Consider the following 20,509-nt stretch of genomic DNA (forward strand, 5'->3'; position numbering starts at 1 on the left):
CCCTAAGAGAGAAACTTCACTGGCTCTCACTTAAGGAACGCATTGCGTTCAAGATCTGCACGATGGTACACAAAATCATTCACGCAGACGCCCCAATCTACATGCTAAACCTCGTGGACCTACCTCCCAGGAACGCCACAAGATCATCCCGCAAATTTCTCAACCTGCACTACCCCAGCTGCAAAGGACTTAAATACAAGCTGATGCATTCAACTACCTTCTCTTACATGAGCACGCAAATATGGAATGCACTACCTACAGACTTGAAAGCAATAAACAAGACAGCTATCTTTCGAAAATCTCTGAAGACATTCTTCTTCAACAAGGCCTACAATGAGAACCTATAGCCTCACTAAGTCACCTCACCAACCCACTCAACTAGGAACGCCCACCTTCTATAACTACCTTAATCACTCCCTTCCTTCTTCTCTCTTCCCTTCCTAATCGCTACACATCACTAACTGTATCTGATATCCTGAAATGACAATGTTAACAAACCTATGTAAGCCACATTGAGCCTGCAAATAGGTGGGAATATGTGGGATACAAATGCAATAAATAATAATAAAAAGTGAGGTGAAGGAAGCTATTAGAGCTAAAAGAAAATCCTTCAGAAAATGGAAGGAACCGACTGAAAATAATAAGAAACAGCACAATGAATGTCAAGTCAAATGCAAAGTGCTGATAAGGAAGGCTAAGAGGGACTTTGAAAAAAAGATTGTGTTGGAGGCTAAAACACATAGTATAAATTTTTTAGGTATATTAAAAGCAGGAAGCCGGCAAAAGAATCGGTTGGACCGCTAGATGGCTGAGGAGTAAAAGGGGCGATCAGGGAAGACAAAGCCGTAGCAGAGAGATTAAATGAATTCTTTGCTTCGGTCTTCACCGAGGAAGAGTTGCGTGCGATACCGGTGCCAGAAATGGTATTCGAAGCTGACGAGTCAGAGAAATTTAATGAATTCTCTGAAAACCTGGAGGATGTAATGGGGCAGTTCTACAAACTGAAGAGTAGCAAATCTCCTGGACTGGATGGTATTCATCCCAGAGTACTGATAGAACAGAAAAATGAACTTGTAGAGCTATTGCTACAAGTTTATCCTTAAAATCGAGCGTGGTACCGGAAGATTGGAGGGTGGCCAATGTAATGCCAATTTTTAACAAAGGTTCCAGAGGAGATTCGGGAAATTATAGACCGGTGAGTCTGACGTCAGTGCTGGGCAAAATGGTAGAGACTGTTATTAAGAACAAAATTACAGAGCATATTCAAAAGCAGGAATTAATGAGACAAAGTCAACATGGATTTAGTGAAGGGAAATCTTGCCTCATCAATCTACTACATTTCTTTGAAGGGGTGAACAAACATGTGAATAAAGATGAGCCGGTTGATATTGTGTATCTGGATTTTCAGAAGACGTTTGACAAAGTACTTCATGAAAGACTCCAGAGGAAATTGGAGAGCCATGGGATAGGAGGTAGTGTTCTATTGTGGATTAAAAATTGGTTCAAAGATAGAAAACAGAGAGTAGGGTTAAATGGTCAGTATTCTCAATGGAGAAGGGTAGTTAGTGGGGTTCCCAAGGGGTCTGCGCTGGGACCGCTGCTTTTTAACATATTTATAAATGACCTAGAGATGGGAGTAACTAGGTAGGTAATAAAAATTTACAGATGACACAAAGTTATTCAAAGTCGTTAAATTGCGGGAGGATTGTGAAAAATTACAAGACGACCTTACGAGACTGGGAGACTGGCCGCCTTATTTTCGAAAGAGAAAGACGCCAATATTTCGACCCAAATCGGGAGATGGGCGTCTTTCTCCCGTGGGCGCCCAAATCAGTATAATCAAAAGCTGATTTTGGGCGTCTTCAACTGCAATCTGTCGCGGAAATGGCCAAAATTGACGGGGGGGGTGTGTTGGAGGCGTGGTGAAGGCGGGACTGGGGCGTGTTTATCGGCCGAGGAGAGATGGGCGTCCTCGGCCGATAATCGAGAAAAGAAAGGCGTTTTTAGCGCAAATTTGGGTCACTTTTTCTGGACCCTTTTTTTCATGAACAAGTCCCAAAAAAGTGCCATAAATGACCAGATGACCACCGGATGGAATCGCGGATGACCATCCCTGACTCCCCCAGTGGTCACTAACCCCCTCCCACCCAACAAAAACAACTTTTAAAACTTTTTTTCCAGCCTGTATGCCAGCCTCAAATGTCATACCCAGCTCCATCACAGCAGTATGCAGGTCCCTAGAGCAGTTGTTAGTGGGTGCAGTGGACTTCAGCCAGGTAGACCCAGGCCCATCCCCCCCTACCTGTTACACTTGTGGTAGTAAATGGGAGCCCTCCAAACTGCCCCCAAAACCCACTGTACCAACATCTAAGTGCCCCCCTTCAGCCATAAGTGCTATGGTAATGGTGTAGAGTTGTGGGGAGTGGGTTTTGGTGGGGATTTGGGGGGCTCAGCACCCAAGGGAAGGGAGCTATGGACTTCAGAGGTAGTTAACTTTATTTTTTTCATTGTTACAAGTGCCCCCTAGGGTGCCGGGTTGGTGTCCTGGCATGTGAGGGGGACCAGTGCACTACGAATCCTGGCTCCTCCCACGACCCAATGCCTTTGGATTTGTTCATTTTTGAGCTGGGCGCCTTCGGTTTCTATTATCGCTGAAAAACGATACCGCCCAGCTCAAATCCGCACAAATCTGAAGCATTTGGCTGGCACAAACCGTATTATCGGAAAAAAGATGGACGCCCATTTTTTTCCAAAATATGGTTTGCCCCGCCCCTTCACGTACCCGTTCTCGGAGATAGACGCCCATGGAGATGGGCGTTCACGTTTGATTATGCCCCTCTGGGTGTCTACATGGCAGATGATGTTTAATGTGAGCAAGTGCAAAGTGATGCATGTGGGAAAAAGGAACCTGAATTATAGCTACATAATGCAAGTTTCCACGTTAGGAGTCACAGACCAAGAAAAGGGATCTAAGAAAGCAAAAAGAAAATTAGGAAAGGAATGTAAAACAAAAATGAAGATGTTATAATGCCTTTGTATCGCTCATGGTGCAGCCGCACCTCAAATATTGTGTTCAATTCTGGTTGCCTCATATCAAAAAAGATATAGTGGAATTAGAAAAGGTGCAGAGAAGGGCGATGAAAATGATAAAGGGGATGGAACGACTTCCCTATGAGGAAAGGCTAAAGCAGCTAGGGCTCTTTAGCTTGGAGAAAAGGCAGCTGAGTGGAGATATGATAGAGGTCTATAAAATAATGAGTGGAGTTGAACAGGTAGATGTGAAGCATCTGTTTACGCTTTCCAAAAATACTAGGACTAGGGGGCATGCGATGAATCTACAATGTAGTAAATTTAAAATGAATCGGAGAAATGTTTCTTCACTCAACGTGTAATTAAACTCTGGAATTCGTTGCCAGAGAATGTGGTAAAGGCAGTTAGCTTAGCGGAGTTTAAAAAAGGTTTGGACGGCTTCTTAAAGGAAAAGTCCATAGACCATCATTAAATGGACTTGGGGAAAATCCACTATTTCTGGGGTAAGCAGTATAGAATGTTTTGTACCTTTTGGGGATCTTGCCATGTATTTGTGACCTGGATTTGCCACTGTTGGAAACAGGATGCTGGGCTTGATGGACCTTTGGTCTTTCCCAGTATGACAATACTTATGTACTTATGATAAACACTCTGAACTGTAAACTAGGGTATCTCATAAGGCCAAATTATTGAAAAGTTTGTTACTCATCAGATATGGTGTTTTATCTTACATTTTCTAATTTATTGGTTTTTTTTTTTTGTTCCTTGCTTCTTACCTAAGAAATTGTTAATAAAAATTGTTGAACTAAAACCATTGATTCCCTTCTGCATTTAAAACATTACCTGTTTATTTTTTTTAAGTTAATATTGTAACCATGCCTAAAGAACCCCTTCCTCTATTGCCCCTTAGCCAGAGAGGATGCCCCTTGACTTGCTTGTAGCTGCAGTGAAAAGATTGTCTGTGAGGTCCTTGTAGGTTGTTGATATATGTATATAGTGCTATAAAATCCCCCTTCCACTGTGTTTTCTTGTAAAGAACTGACAATATGTCCTTTCTGTTTTTCAGTTTCCATTACGGGCTTCATGCTGACGGGTAAGTGCCTTAACTAGAGACAATACTTTGAATGAATGGAACCAATCACAGTATTCTAATATGGCCTTCATACTTCGAGGTTATCTCTTGATTTGAAGACATACCTTGATGATTTGTTAATAAAACTGTGGTACTGTGGGTGATACTACTGATGACAGGTATAGCTGTCCACAGCAACCTATGACTACCCACCATTTATTAACAATGATCTCTACAGTGTTACTTTGTGGCAGTGGCCAAAGTTCAAATTGAGGGTCCCTAAGCAAAATATCAAAAAAGGCCCCCAGAGCAGGGGATATTCATCTCCTAAGATATGGGAATGACTACATGGAGAACTCAGCCTTCCCTGGAACCCTGCAGTACTGAGGCTGATTAGGTGGATTTTATGCCACTGATTTATGGACTGGAATTCAGATGACCTAGCTTGAGTCAGTCCTCTATAACAGAAGAACATGGGGGTTGAATATCTATTGTAAAGTGAAGCTGAGAATAACTCTTATTACTTAACAGGACTCAGGTAACCTCCTAGGAATCACAGTTAGGATATTCACCCTCTGGGCTTCTCTCTCTCTCTCTCTCTCTCTCTCATTCTCTCTCTCTCTCATTCAGAGTCAGGAAACTTTACTGGCCTCATGGTTTGTACATGTATTGCCAACCTTTTATATAAAGAGGATAATTTTATAACTGAATACATGCATAAAAAGTACATTCACAGTTTGTTCTGTGCTGACTTTGCTGAATTTTCAAAACAAAAATACACATGTATGCCCCTTTAGAAATTATCCCAGAGAAACTATGCATACACATACACACCTGCTGTTTGGCATATACAGATATTCAGGGTTAATTTATACATTTATATTTGAAGTTTGCTTTAAATGTAAACACCTATCTATTCCTGCCCCAAAATGTCCCCACTCAGTGTGGACAAACTTATACATAGGTTAGACCCAGTATGGCATTTCTTAAGGTTCATCAAGCCCAGTATTTTTCTCTAGCATTGGCCAGTCCTGGTCACAAGTACCCAGCTGCATCATAAAAAGTAAATTCATTGCTTGTTGGTCACTTCTAGAGATAAGTAGTATCTTTCCAAGGTCTACTTGGCTAATAATAGTATATGGACTTTTCTTCCAGGAACTTTTAAAAGTGCAACTTATTAGCTTTTTGGAGTGTCCCAGCTGAAGAGCCCTAACCTCTTCAGCCTTTCCTCATAAAGGAAGCCATCCCATCTTGTTTCTCCTTTTGGATGCCCTTCTCTGAACCTTTTCTAATTCTTTTATCAGATGGAACACTTGTACACAGTATTCAAGGTATGATCTTACCATGGAACAATACAGAGACTTCATAGCAGTCTTAGTTTTATTCTTCACCTCTTTTAGAATAATTCCTAATATTTAATTTACTTTTTTTAATCACATCCACACACAATTGTCTCAGGGTTTCAATGCATTGTCCACAGTGACACCAAGAACCTTTTCCTGGGTGTTGATGCTAATATGGAATCCAGCATTTATGTTCAAATCTTTTTATTGAATTATACAAAGAAGATCATCCAAACAAGCAGAGATACACAAATACAGAACACATTCTGTACAGCCAAACACTAACCCACCAATAACAGTACAAAATAAAGTAGAAAGCTTTGGCTCTTATAGCCCCCCACAAGAGAACATGAAATAACCCATGCCTCAGCTGAATCCTACCCACCCTCCCCACATCCCCTAATTATGAACAAGGTGAGTGAACCAGGTGAAAGTTACTAAAGGAACAGCATAATCAGAGGGATGCAATACTGTACATAATATCCGGATAAAAGGTTAATCAGCTCACCTAAAAAACATCACAGTCAAAGATAAAACCTCACCCAGTACAATTTTTTTTTTTTTTGTTACATTTGTACCCCGCGCTTTCCCACTCATGGCAGGCTCAATGCGGCCGGCAATGGAGGGTTAAGTGACTTGCCCAGAGTCACAAGGAGCTGCCTGTGCCGGGAATTGAACTCAGTTCCTCACTTCCCCAGGACCAAAGTCCACCACCCTAACCACTAGGCCACTCCTTCCAATAAATGTTACCTACCCTTCCCTTCCCCTCCCCTCCCCCCAACCCACCTTATTCTAGAATTAAACTCCTGATCCTAGAGGAATATCTAATATGTGTCCTTGAACCCGTTTATGACAACTACGAAGTGTGAAATTAACTGCGCAAATACCAGAAGGGTGGGGCCTCTGCCTGCAGCCAATAATTAAGAGTACACTTTTTGCTGATATATGCCTTACCCCCCCTCCCCTGGACACCATAGGCCTCTGTCTTGTTGAGTACAACTCCTTTACAAGTGAAGGGAATGCAGCACTGCAAAACGTTCCCCCCAACAGTATGAATGTGCCCCCCAAAAGTCTTAATGTGATCACAACCCCACATGGCATGGAGAAAAGTATTATCAGCGCTATTACATTTAGTCTAGAGAGAATCCACAGAAGTGGAGAAAATAGATCCCACGAGGCGTAAAGTGAAAAATAAAAGAGGTGGGAATACAAGCCAGGCTATCCAAAGAATGGAACCAAATTGTAGTTAAAATAATCAGTGTTTAATAATTTTCAAACAAATGATAGTAAAACAATCACACATTAAAAGTGACTCGACACAACGTTGTGTTTTGGCCGGATAGGCCTACATCAGGAGTCTATAAACGCAAAAAAAACCCAATAAGTAAACCAATTATGAATAAAAATAATATACAACAAATAATATACTGAAAGAGGAACATGTATAGAATATCAAAAATATCAAAATAATCACCATATAAATGCAAATAGTAAAATTCTATCAGCACGAAACCAATTGAAAAGTATATATATACCAAATAATATGCTAAACAAATATACTAAAAAAAGGAACGTGTAGGATGTAAAAAAAACAAATAGCAAAATAATAAAAAAGAGCAAGAAAATTGAAGACAAAAAGCAAATTGAAATATACATACATGGGGATAAAGGACATATAAGAAGGACTAACCAAAGGTAAAAGGTCTGCAGACAGGACCTTAAAAATTTTTAAGGTCCTGTCTGCAGACCTTTTACCTTTGGAATCTTTTATTGGTGATTTGAGATTCCCTTATTACATCAGTTGATGTTCTTAATTCATTGTTCACCTTGATTACAAGGTTAATCCTTCTCATATGTCCTTTATCCCCATGTATGTATATTTAAATTTGCTTTTTGTCTTCAATTTTCTTGCTCTTTTTTATTATTTTGCTATTTGTTTTTTTTACATCCTACACATGTTCCTTTTTTTAGTATATTTGTTTAGCATATTATTTGGTATATATATATACTTTTCAATTGGTTTCGTTCTGATAGAATTTTACTATTTGCATTTATATGGTGATTATTTTGATCTTTTTGATATTCTATACATGTTCCTCTTTCAGTATATTATTTGTTGTATACTATTTTTATGCATAATTTGTTTACTTATTGTTTTTTTGTGTTTATAGACTCCTTATGTAGGCCTATCTGGCCGAAACACAACGTTGTGTCGAGTCACTTTTAATGTGTGATTGTTTTATTATCATTTGTTTGAAAATGATTAAACACTGATTATTTTAACTACAATTTGGTTCCATTCTTTGGATAGCCTGGCTTGTATTCCCACCTCTTTTATTTTTCACTATTACATTTAGAACATCTAGCTAGTAGTGCTAGCCCAGCCTACCCTACAGGCCTGCCTCTGAGAACTATATGCCCTGTTTAAAATGCGGTACTGACATTCTTGTAATTCCACTCCAAATACTGTCTGAGGGATTTCAATAATCAATTTACGAAAATCTACACCTTCCACCCCTTAACTCAAATCTTTATTCCAGGCCTCCATTAGGAGTCCATACTCACTGAGAGGCCAAAGTGTATCCAGGGCTTTATGCAAACCAGACACAAAACCTTTGCCGAAAGCATCCCCATGCAAAAAGTCCTGCAGCTGAGCCCCCAAGTGGGATGACATTCCCTGTTGGTCCAATCTGTCACGTCTGCGGTCGTGACCCCTCTCAAGCTTACCTTATTTCTGGGGGTCAGCTTCTGAGCTGGCTTCTGTCTGTCCTTTCTGAGTTAGTTCTGTCTCTGTGTGCTGGCTGCTTCCAGCGTGGCTCTAATTACTCCACTATACTGCACCTGTGTGTGTTGCGTGAGTTAGCTCTGCCTCTGTCTCTGTGTGCTGGCTGCTACCAGCATGGCTCTGATTGCTCCACTGTGCTGCACCTGTGTATGTTGAGCCTTTCTATGCTTCAGTATGCTTTCTGCCTGCTTCTTGGTTTGTGCTCCCCTCGCCCTCTGGTGACCAGAATCGGTGGCTGCCATAGACTGTCTTGCTGTCCCTACCCGTTCCAGGCTTCAGCCCAGTCTGGTCCGGATCTTCCAGGCTGCCAGACTTGTCTTTCTTGTTTGTGCCTGAACAGCACCCGTAGTTGCCTTGAGATTGCTGCAGCTGAGCCTCGGGTGCTGATGGGCTTTATTAATCACCTAGAAACTTCTGTTTTTGCCTTTGCATCACCTAAGGTCCCTGGTATGCTGGTGTGATCTGTGCACTTCTGCCTAGTCCAGTTTATTGTCTGAGATTCTTGCCTGATTCTAGTCTAGTCTTTGTGTAGTTTATCTTGTATTGTATTGCTTGTTTCCCAGTCTTGTCTCTTGTTTGTATTTCTCTGTCTAGTTCTTGGTTGTCTGTGTTTCTGGTTTAGTGGCTGACTGGCAGCTTTCAGTTCTGTCTCTTACCTGTCTGTGTTTCCTTTCTTAGTGGCTGCTTTGCAGCTTTCAGTCCTGACCCTTAAGCCTGTCCATTTCCTGCCTAGTGTAGTTTTGTCTGTCTGTGAGTCCTAGCCCAGTTTCCTGCCTTGCTGCCCATGTATATTCCTTTCCCCTCTGACCCTTAGTCCTAACCCTGTTTAGCCTAGTTGGTTTCCAGTTCCTGCCCTGTCTGGTAAGTCCTGCCGGCCACCTGCACCTGGGGGCTCAACCCCTGGGGAATGGTGGTCAAGTACAGGTGAAGTCTAGCTGTCTCTGCCAGAGTTCTGCCTTGTTTCTGTTGTGGGGTGGTTTTGCCTGCCGCTCTGCGGCAGTGGCCCAAGGGCTCATGTACCCAGGTTCTGTCTTGAAAGCCTGACACAACCCTTTAAACAGTTTTTCAGCTGAATATATGCATAAAAGTCCCCCCCTCCTCCCCATCACCAACCAGAGGCTAAGCTCCTCAAAAGATAACACACTACTATCCTCTCCAAGTAAATGTTCCACTAACGAAATCCCAGAATCCCGTCAGCAGCAAAAAAACGAATTATGCATACCTGGACTAAAATTCACATTTCCCAACAAAGGCAACAAGTCACTGTTGCTCAAATTTTGTTTCTAATACAGTAACATTTTTTTCCACAAGAAGCGCAAGGGTTGTTAAAGAACACTATGACGCGCCAGAGGGAGGTATACGCTGGTACTGGCATGAAGCAAGGAACTGAAAAGCCATGGAGCAAAAAAAAAAACAGCCTTCTGTCCCAACCTGTCGATATAAAGTCCTCGACTTTATATCTACAGGTTGGGAGGCTGCTTTTGCTTTTTTTTTACTCCATGGCATAACCAATCTTTTAAATGACATAACAGGCATGCCTGATTATAGCATTTGAGATGGGTAACCCCTAGGCCCCCCTTGCTCTACTGTCCATACCAATAGGCTATCCGCATCTTAGATTCTCCCGGCCCATTTCAAGGGGAAACTGCACCCTCCCCCAACTCTTCTTTCTGGGCCCAAGAACTCACCAGGGCTTCTGACTTATCTAAATTCAGTTTGAAACCTGAAATCTCTATATTCTTGGAGACTCACAAAACTACTCAGATGTTTCACATGAACTAACACGCCATCGGCGAAGACAACTAGCTTAAATGTTTCCTTCCCCAAAGAGAAGCCCTGGATCTCGGGATTAGCCCCTATCTCCCGAATAACCAGATCCAATGTTAAGATGAACAACAGGGAAGACAAAGGACACCCCTGTCTTATGCCCCGCTGAATAATAAGACTCAGACAACAGTCCATTGACCCACAGACAAGCCCTTGGATGAGAGTATAATGCCTGAATTGCACTTTGGAAAAAATTCTGAATCCCATACGCGTCTAAGACCCCATATAGAAAAAAAAAATCCCAGATCACCCTATCTAATGCCTTTTGGCATCGAAACTGACCAACACGGACGGAACGACGGAAGCTGACTATCCTTTGCCATTTCTAAAGTAGAGAGAATCCTACACATATTTTTGACTATATATCGGTCTTGCACAAAATCCACCTGGGGCTCTACTACCAATGTGGGTAATATCCAGGATAGTCTGTTTGCTAACACCTTGGCCAACAGCTTGGCTTCATAATTAAGAAAGGAGATTGGGTGATACAATTCAGGTTGCAGGTGATCCCTTCCTGCTTTAGGGAGAACTATTATTTGAGTCATGTTAAGTGAATCCGGCAATGTCTCCCATTCCATTATGACATTATACATCCTAGTTAGCGGTAGCACTAACTCATCCAACAACAATCATAAAATTCTTCCCAAAGCCCATTCACAAAGCAAATCACATGCAAATGAACTGAAAACAGCGAGCAGCTTGGTAGGGGGCAAGGCAGTTGCTAAGATGCGTATACACAGGGCAGCCAATCAGTAAGCGTGGCTGCTCTATGCATGTGCTACCCACTGATTTCTTCCTCCCCCCCCAAATGGCTACCCACGGTTGCGAGGGAGGGGGAAAGGCAAAGTGGTCACACAGAAAGCAAAAGGGGACCACACTGCAAAAGTGGAGAGAAATGCGAGATACAACTTGTGGTCACACTGGAGATGACACTAATAGCAACACTGCTGAGAATCCAGCTTTTGTGCCCCATGCACATATGAAAACCATGTGTAGCTTTTTTCCACACACGGCTTTCATACACACATGAAGCTGATTCTTCCCCCCCTCCCAGCCCTAGAGGAGGAGATGGAGGCACAATGGAGGGAGAAAGGTGAACAAAGTGGCAGAGAACTGGGGAGCAGCTGGAGGTGACACTGGCCGGCTTCGCAAGCTGGAGTACCTGCGGCAGCAGCAGGAGCTGCTCGTGAAGAGGCAGTTCCAGAGAAGGAACGACATGTTACAGCTGCCCCAGACCTCCTGTAAAATTACTCAAGCTAAAGGTAGGCAGACGTTTCTGTGTATCGCTCAGAAACCGCTGTGCATCCCTCAGAATGCACATTTGAATACTTAACAGCTCATTTAAATACATTTGCTTACAATTCCTGGTGTCTGCTGCTGAGAATGGTAAGAAGCCCACAGAGCCCCTTTGTAAATTCATCGCTGAATTTCCTGCTTGCTAAACCAGTTTAAACCGGTCAAAATTCATGTTGCTGGCCGGGTAAATGTTGTGCATCTCCCCCTAAGTAAAGCTTCCTTCCCTCTCTGCAGCATCAGCATCTTTTGTTAGGTTCTGGGCACTATGATGATGGAGCTCACCAACGCACAGATCAAAAGTGCAGCATAGGGTTAAAATAGTTCAACAGCAGCAATAAGTAAATACCCGTATTACACAGAAGTCCAAGTCCATTTCAATGGGTAAAGCACAGTTTTATCTGCAGAAAGCTTCTGAAAATTCCTGTTCCTGTGGTTAAAATAAAAGGAAAAAGAGAGATTAAAGAACATGTAATGGGACCCCCAGTGAGCCCTCTTTTTATATGGCAGGCTTTGGGACTACAGAACAAATTTATTGGTTTGGGTCCTGAAGGGCAGGAGAAGGCATTGGGCCCGATATTCAAAAAAAGCTGTGCTCCTAAATTTATGCTCTTAAGTTAGGTTCCTAAATTTCTACCCTTTTTTCAACCAAAGTTAGGTGCCTACATTTTTAGCTGAAAATTTATCTTAAATTAGGAGCATAAAAGTTATGCTCTTAAATTTAAGTCTGCCATTTATTTGCCTAAAATGACAGGAATGCCAAAAGATCATCCTGCAAATTTCTGAATCTGCACTTCCCCAGCTGTAAAGGACTAAAATACAAGGTGATACATGCAACGACCTTCTCTTACATGAGCACGCAGTTATGGAATGCATTACTTGCTGACCTGAAAACTCTTGACGAATTAACCAATTTTTGTAAATCTCTGAAGACATATCTCTTCAACAAGGCCTACAAAGAGAACCCATAGCCTTACTAAACCACCTCGCCAACCCAACCCAGTCTTGACAGTATACCTCCCATACTCATCTGCTTAACTCTTTTCTCTCTCCTTGACTTAACCTTTTTTACATCACAAATTGTATCTGATATCCTGGAATGACAATGCCATAACAGGACTCTGTAAGCCACATTGAGCCTGCAAATAGGTGGGAAAATGTGGGATACAAATGCAATAAATAAATAAATAAATGCCAAACAGATGTCAAGTGAAATAACCAGATATGACTTCCCAGCATTTATCCCTTTTTGAAGCATGTCCAGCATGGAGACCAAGACTATACCCCTGTCAAAAACCAGATTTATGAGCCTAATTTTTAAGCCTAGTGCTAAGCTCCTAACTTCTTTTCCCCAACCTAAATCTGTCCTTGTTGTGAAAAGGATCCACTGCTTCCCAGCCAGGTGGAGCCGCCCACCAACCGAACTTCCAGAGCTCACCACAATTGCAGACAGTGGCTAGGTTAAAAGCTTTTATTATCAGGCCAATAACAGCTGTCTCAAACTTCAGTACACAAGTTATCTCCAAACAAATTCCACCCACATAGGTTTCCAGTAAGGCAGGTAAATAAAGCAAGCTTCCAAATAAATCAGGCTTCCAATAAGGCAGGTGAATAAAGCAGGTTTCCAAATACCTCAGGCTTTTAATAAAACAGGTTTCCAAATACCTCAGGCTTTCAATAAAGCAGGTAAATAAAGCAGGTTTCCAAATACCTCCGGCTTTCAATAAAGCAGGTTTCCAAACCCTCAGGAGCTGGCCATCCCTGCGTTCGAACTCTCCCACTCCATAGAGGCTTCTCTCCCCCCCCCCCCCCCATCTACCCCTCCTTCCATGTAATCCATCCAATCATCTTCTTCCCTCTCCATAGGCCCCTCTCTATTCTAGCTGGGCTGCATGGTATATTGATTGCGTATCCAGGGGAACTGAGCTTCATCCCTCCGTCTCCCCCTAGTGGGGGACAAAATTATAGGCTCAGCCTGGCCATCCCCCTGGCTCCATCTGCTGGAGCTGGGAATCCATTCTCTTGTTTCCAGATTACTCTCTGGCTCCTTCCTTGCAATGGCTTCTGGTACTTGTATTTCAGGGTCTAAATGCTTCATCCCTGCCCTCCTGGCCATAGCCTTGTCACATTGTTACCACCCACTTTTTATGCTCCTAATTTGAGCATTCAGTGAAATTTTTTATTGTTAAATAACTTCTGGTTTTTAAAAAAGAACGTAATCAGATGTATTATTTCTAACTAATATTGGACAATAAGTATGTTTTCAATGAAATGATTTGACTATACACCGCATTGGCCTTGAAGAAGCCAACAAGATGATCAATGTGGAATAATAAATTAGACGAGTAATATCTGGGGATAATCAGGTTAATACCACATTTTTTTTCTGTTTACTGTTTAATTGATCTCCTTGTCTTGTTTCACTCTCCCTATTTAGTGGTCTAAGGAAGAGAATAAAAATTACCTGACTGAAATAATTCCTATATATTACTTTCTCTGTATTTCCAGCAAGTTATTTTACTGCTTGTAAAAATTTAAATGGTTATAAATAAAAAAATTTTAAAAAAAGAAATTTTGAATAAAAATGTATGCACTCAACCCTAGTAAATTTTCAAAGAGGCCAATTTATGAGTATACCTCTCAAAGGGGCCTTTTTACTACTACTACTACTACTACTACTTATCAAAAGCAGTGGCAAGCCCAGTGCGGATCTACTGCATGCTAATCTGGAGCTACTGCCAGCCCAGTGAGGGTGCCGGTGGTAATTCCAGCCCCGGAGTGCCATTTCCAACGCTGGGGAAAATCACCCTGTATTTTTAGCACGGGGCTAACCTGGCGGTAGTTGGGCAGCCATTTTGAAAACATGGCGGTGCTGCCTACAGCACAGAAGAGCAAAGTGGAGACAGTATAGCAGCAGCGGGTAGGAAACAGTGGGATTCTTTCCTGCCCCCGCAGCCACAGAGGCCACTACACCACCAGGGCGGGTGGGCGAGCCCTTCAAGGTAGGACTGTAGTGTGTGGGAGAGGGGGGTTGTAGTTTGCGGTGGAGGGGGCAGGTTTTGGAAGAGTATAAGTCATCACAAGGACAAAATATAAGAAAACCAATGGACTGCATTACAGGCTTATAGACCATTTAATTATGTTTAAGTAAATGAGAGATCTGCATGAAAGAAAATATTTATTTTTATTATTTTGACTTCTGAAAACCACTTGTCCCTGAAACATGCTCAAAACAGAATAATAATCCATTTGTACAAAAGAGATGAGGTAAAGATGTGATTCCATGGGCCCCAATGAAAGGAGAGTTTCATTTTATTTCCAATCTTTATAACACCAGTCTTCCCAAGGCAGAATACAGCAACAGTTAAGATTAACCTATCAGTAAACAGGATATCCTCACTGAAATTTGGCCATGTATTACTGTATTGTATAGAACAATGTAGAAAAAGGAGCACAAAATATAGCCTTTATTAGTGCTATTTCCACCAGCTACAATAATTTTTTAAGCAGTTTTAGTGATATTTAATTTTATTTCATGATATTTATATCTACATATGAGAAGCTTTTAAATAAATTAAAAAGCTGTCTAGTAAAAAAACTTTTGTTTTTACCTTTTAAGGCACTGGGTTGAAAAGGGGGTGGGGTGAGAGAAGGGGGAGGGAGAAGAGAGAGAGAATTTACTGGACCGGAGGGGGGACGCCAACTGATAGTTTGCAGGGGAGTGCCAGAGACCCTAGTACCCGCCCTGTATAGCTGGCATTAAATGGTGCTATTTTCTACTCTCTGCAACTCCATATCTTTTCCTTCATAGTTAGGTGGAGGGGAGGGGGGTTCCCTTAAAACTTAAGCTGCTTGTATCTTCTTCTACTTTTAATTATGGGTGGCTATGGGTCTTCTGTGCTCTTATCCCATTGTTACTTCTCTCTCCTGCTTCACTTGGTTTCTCCTGGTTCCCTGGTGATGTAGGATAAGGGTAAGTTCCTGAGTGTGTGTTTTATCCCCTGCTGTTTAAGGTTAGTGGCACTCGCTGGATCCAAGTTTCCTCCAACTTCAACTCCCATCTCTGATAGGAGCTCTATGGTGTCATTCAGTGTCTCTGACTGAGGATTTGGATCCAGTCTCCCCATGACAAGACTTCTTCCTTTGGGCAAAATGTGCCTCAAGGGAGTAGCTGTGGATCAGATTGCCAGAACCTTGATCAGTGCTCTTGCTGTGGAAACTAATTTCTCTCCTCATCCTTGTATCAGGGAACAGCAGTGCACTAGGCTGGCAGCCTGTATGCTTATGTTTCCTTTTCCTCCTCTACTAGGCCCTTTGAGTAAGAGGCCAAGGCTGTAATGGGCCTCAGAGTGAGGATCTCCTTCTGTCGCTCCTTTAGAATTCTCCTGCTGTAGACTCCTCTGAGGGAGGAAGACCACCACTTAGTTGGGTCCTTATGGGAGAGAAAGACCTAGCTCTTCCTTGTACTTAGGGTACTTCCCTTCAAAACCTTAAGCTCCAATGTTATTGGGTCATTTCTCTCATACCTCCTCTTATTTAGATGGGATTGATACCTTTCTGAAGCAGGGGTCCAGAATGTTCTTTTTGCAACTGTACTGAAAGAGCATTTTGACAGCCACCTATGGATTTATTTATTTTACTCATTAGGAATTATTTACTGCCTTTTTGAATATATTCACCCCAGGCAGTGTACAACATATATAAATAAACATCATCTGAGCCATCCTGTAATGAAGTAATAATCAGAAATTCATGAAGTCTATAATCCTGGTTCTCAAAGTTCATTTAGGCGTCCTTTTACCAAGCTGCGATAAAAGGACCCCTGCGGTGGCATCAGCATTCACCGAGGCCCCCTTTTACCGCAGCGGATCAAAGGATGTCTTTTTTAAAAAACAGAAAATGGCCATGTGTTAAATTAAGCACTTGCTGTGCAGCCATTTCTTGGGAGAGTCCTTGCCGCCTCCTATTTAGGAAGTGGTAAGAGCTCCTGCACTAACCTGGCAGTAACCGGGCAGCATGCGGCACTGCCCGATTACCGGGTAAGCCCCTGGCGTTAAAAAAATAAATTATTTTTGCAGTGCCGGAAATGGCGCATGGCACACTCCAAAGCACTGCTTCCAGGCTCCTGTGGTAGCCTGGCAGTAGGGCTAATTTGCTGCGCGCCATTGCTGCGGTAGCCCTACCACGGCTTAGTTAAATGGGCCCCTAAATGTAGTAAGGAAAAACACAAATTTTAATTCATTGTCTATTACAAACCCTATACTTTTATCCCTGGGAAGCCAGTTCTACAGAACTGCCAAGTTACCCACTTCTAAGAAGGAGATTTTAGGCCAGCTCTGAATTTCAGACTACTCTGTTCTGATGCATTATGGGATCTACAGCATTGATTCCAATGGGTGTCTGAAGAAAAGACTACAAATATCAAGTCTCTTTATGATATATATATTTTTTTTTTTTTTTTGTTGCATTTGTACCCCGCGCTTTCCCACTCATGGCAGGCTCAATGCGGCTTACATGGGGCAATGGAGGGTTAAGTGACTTGCCCAGAGTCATACATTCAAAACTAGTACTGACCAAAAAGTTTACATTTGAAACGCATTCGAAAGCAGGCTTTTGCTTATCAGCTCCAACTCTATGGAACTGATAAGCAAAAGCCTGCTTTCAAATGCATTTCAGTCTCATCTCTTCTCATAATGGTGCCTGCAAGAGAAGGGCATCCCTAAATCTGGGGGCTCAAGTGGTGTATACATTTTGCTTTACTTTCTCTTTAAGATAGCCAAAACAAAACTCTTGCTAATGGAAATAATCTACAAAATGGGTAGAAAAACATGTAGAAATGCCACCTGGAAAACAGCAAAACTAAGCAACGTTGTAATGAAAGACCACAATATGGAGAGTGGAACTAAAGAAATAAATGGCAGATATTTAAACAATAACAATGGGGAAAGCAAGCAAAATAGATTATACATACATCTGACTCAGATTAGGAGCCATTGTACTTTCTCCAACAAGGAAGTAATACGATCCCTACAGCTGCCTTTCCTATCTGGGCCATATTCTGTGCTAATTGAAGCTTTTGATGTGACTAGCTGTAATCCTATATAGAGGGCATTATTTTTATTTATTTTCAGTACTTGATATACCGCAAGTGATCCCTGAGGTGACTATTCAGCTTACTTTCGAAAGAGAAAGACGCCCATATTTCGACCCAAATCGGGAGATGGGCGTCTTTCTCCCGTGGGCGCCCAAATCGGTATAATCAAAAGCCGATTTTGGGCGTCTCCATCTGCAATCTGTCGCAGGAACAGACAAAGTTGACGGGGGGCATGTCGGAGGCATGGTGAAGGCAGGACTAGGGCGTGTTTATCGGCTGGGGAGAGAATGGGCACGCTTGGCCGATAATCGAAAAAAGAAGGGCGCCAGAAGCAAGAATTTGGGTAACTTTCTGGACCTTTTTTTCTCACGAACAAGTCCCCAAAGGTGCCCCAACTGCCCAGATGACCACCAGAGGGAATCGGGGATGACCTCCCCTGACTCCCCCAGTGGTCACTAACCCCCTCCACCCAACAAAACAACTTTTTAAAAACTTTTTTTTCCAGCCTGTATGCCAGCCTCAAATGTCATACCCAGCTCCATCACAGCAGTATGCAGGTCCCCTGGAGCATTGTTAGTGGGTGCAGTGGACTTCAGCCAGGTGGACCCAGGCCCACCCCCCCCCCTACCTGTTACACTTGTGCTGGTAAATGGAAGCGCTTCAAACCGCCCCCAAAACCACTGTACCCACATCTAGGTGCCCCTCTTCAGCCATAAGTGCTTATGGTAATAGTGTAGAGTTCTGGGCAGTGGGTTTGGGGAGGATTTGGGGGGGCTCAGCACCAAGGGAAGGAAGCTATGGACTTGGGAGGTATTTTAATTTTTTTAAATTGTTACAAGTGCCCCCTAGGGTGCCCGGTTGGTGTCCCTGGCTTTGTTCATTTTGAGCTGGGCGCCTTCAGTTTCCATTATCGCTGAAAAATGAAACCGCCCAGCTCAAATCCGCCCAAATCCAATGCATTTGGCTGGCACAAACCGTATTATCGAAAAAAAAAGATGGACGCCCATTTTTTTTCGAAAATACGGTCTGTCCCGCCTTTCATGTACCCGTCCTCGGGAGATAGACGCCCATGGAGATGGGCGTTCGTGTTCGATTATGCCCCTCTATGTAGTTTACAATTTTTATTACAGGTAGTTTGCACTGTCCCTAATGGGCTCACAATCTAAGTTATGTGGAGGGGCATAATCGAAAGGGACGTCCTCGCAAAACGTCCCCATCCAGGGGCGGGGAAACCCATATTTTCGAAACAAGATGGACGTCCATCTTTTGTTTCGATAATACAGTCAGGGACGCCCAAATCCGGAAATATGGTCGTCTTTAGAGATGATCGTCCCTAGACTTGGTCGTTTCTGATTTTCAGCGATAATGGAAACCAAGGACGTCCATCTCAGAAATGACCAAATGCAAGCCATTTGGTCATGGGAGGAGCCAGCATTTCTAGTGTACTGGTCCCCCTTACATGCCAGGAAACCAACCGGGCATCCTAGGGGGCACTGCAGTGGACTTCATAAATTGCTTCCAGGAACATAGCTTCCTTACCTTGCCTAAAGTGCACTGCACCCGCTAAATCTGCTCCAGGTACCTGCATACTGCTGTGATGGACCTGAGTATGACATCTGAAGCTGGCATAGAGGCTGGCAATCAATATTTTGAAAGATGTTTTTTGAGGGTGGGAGGGGGGTTAGTGACCACTGGGGGAGTAAGGGGAGGTGATCCCCGATTCTCTCCGGTGGTCATCTGGTCATTTTAGGCACCTTTTTGTGCCTTGGTCGTAAGAAAAACACGACCAGGTAAAGTGGTCCAAGTGTCCATCACGGACGTCCTTGTTTCTTTCAATTATGGGTCAAGAACGTCCAAGTGTTAGGCACGCCCAAGTCTCGCCTTCGCTACGCCCCCTTGAACTTTGGCCGTCCCTGCGACGGAAAGCAGTCGGGGGATGTCCGCATTATACCGATTTGGACGACCCTGTGAGAAAGACGCCCATCTTCCGATTTATGTCGAAAGATGGGCGTCCTTCTCTTTCGAAAATGAGCCCAATATTGTACCTGGGCAATGGAGGGCTAAGTGATGTGTCCCAGAGTCACTAATATGCTGCTACCCTTTAGCTGAGTATAGCATTCTGAAACAACTTCCTCTCTATCATGTTTAGCAATCTGGGATGTTTTCCAGGAGAGATGTTAGAATGTACCCCAGAGCTCTTACAACTTTTAAAAGCAGATTTGATTACCATTGACTGATAGGGTGTTTGTAATTTGTCATGTCTCATTTCTAATTGGACCTTGTCTCTAATCTTTTGGACATGGGTAGAGGCATAGACCATCAAACACAGAACTTGTTAAGAAAGAAATGGTTGTGACTGCCAGATTCAAGCAGCACTGTAGCAGCAGGGATCCCCAGCAATAAAGCATGCTAAGCACAAGCATTTTAGAAAATCTGAGCACACAAAGCCCTATCAAACACATTAACAAGTCACAAAAAAACCCATATATGAGCAACTACTTCTCCCCCCTACTCTGTCTTTGTATCAAAGCATAGAAGCCCTGGATCACCTTCTCAACCTTACCCAGTGTTTATTGAGTTATGGAGGGCGTTTCCTAAGGAGTGTTGTGGATAGATTCAGACAGCTTTCTCCAAACAAAAAGCGATCTCTGCCTTCTTGTGGTCATTCTCCTAGCATCTAATCAAGGTCTTCAGGATCTGCAAATTCCAGTTCTTCATCTTCATTGAGAAGGAATGCAGGGCCACCAAGAAACTGAACTGGGCCCGTGGCAGGCCACCGCTGCAGGGTCTGGGGCAGGGCCACTGCCGCACCCCCAAATTGCCATCTGCTGCTGCCACTCCCCCCACCCCCCCCAAAGCTGCCGCTAACCGCAAAGGATTGATAGTTGAAATACTTTGGCTGGTGGGGATCCCGAGGCCCCGCCAGCAGAAATGTCTTCTTCCAGCGCTGATTGCTTGTCCCTGCGGCTGCTTTTCCTCTCAGGGCATGCTCGGTTTCAAAACCGAACATGTGCGCCTGAGAGGAAAAGCAACTGCTCAGCAATGGGCAGAACAGCAGCGCTGGA

General features: G+C 43.1%; 1 protein-coding gene across 1 annotated transcript in view; it reads left to right on the forward strand.

The window, feature by feature from the left end:
• Window positions 1–20,509, forward strand: part of LOC115471584 (soluble scavenger receptor cysteine-rich domain-containing protein SSC5D-like) — a 107,325-nt gene that overhangs the window by 44,544 nt on the left and 42,272 nt on the right. The window contains exon 2 of the mRNA XM_030205266.1: window positions 4,097–4,123. The gene's annotated coding sequence lies outside the window, so the exon portion shown is untranslated. The remainder of the gene's footprint in view (window positions 1–4,096; window positions 4,124–20,509) is intronic.

This window comes from Microcaecilia unicolor, chromosome 6 (assembly GCF_901765095.1).
Source record: "Microcaecilia unicolor chromosome 6, aMicUni1.1, whole genome shotgun sequence".
NCBI lineage: Eukaryota > Metazoa > Chordata > Amphibia > Gymnophiona > Siphonopidae > Microcaecilia > Microcaecilia unicolor.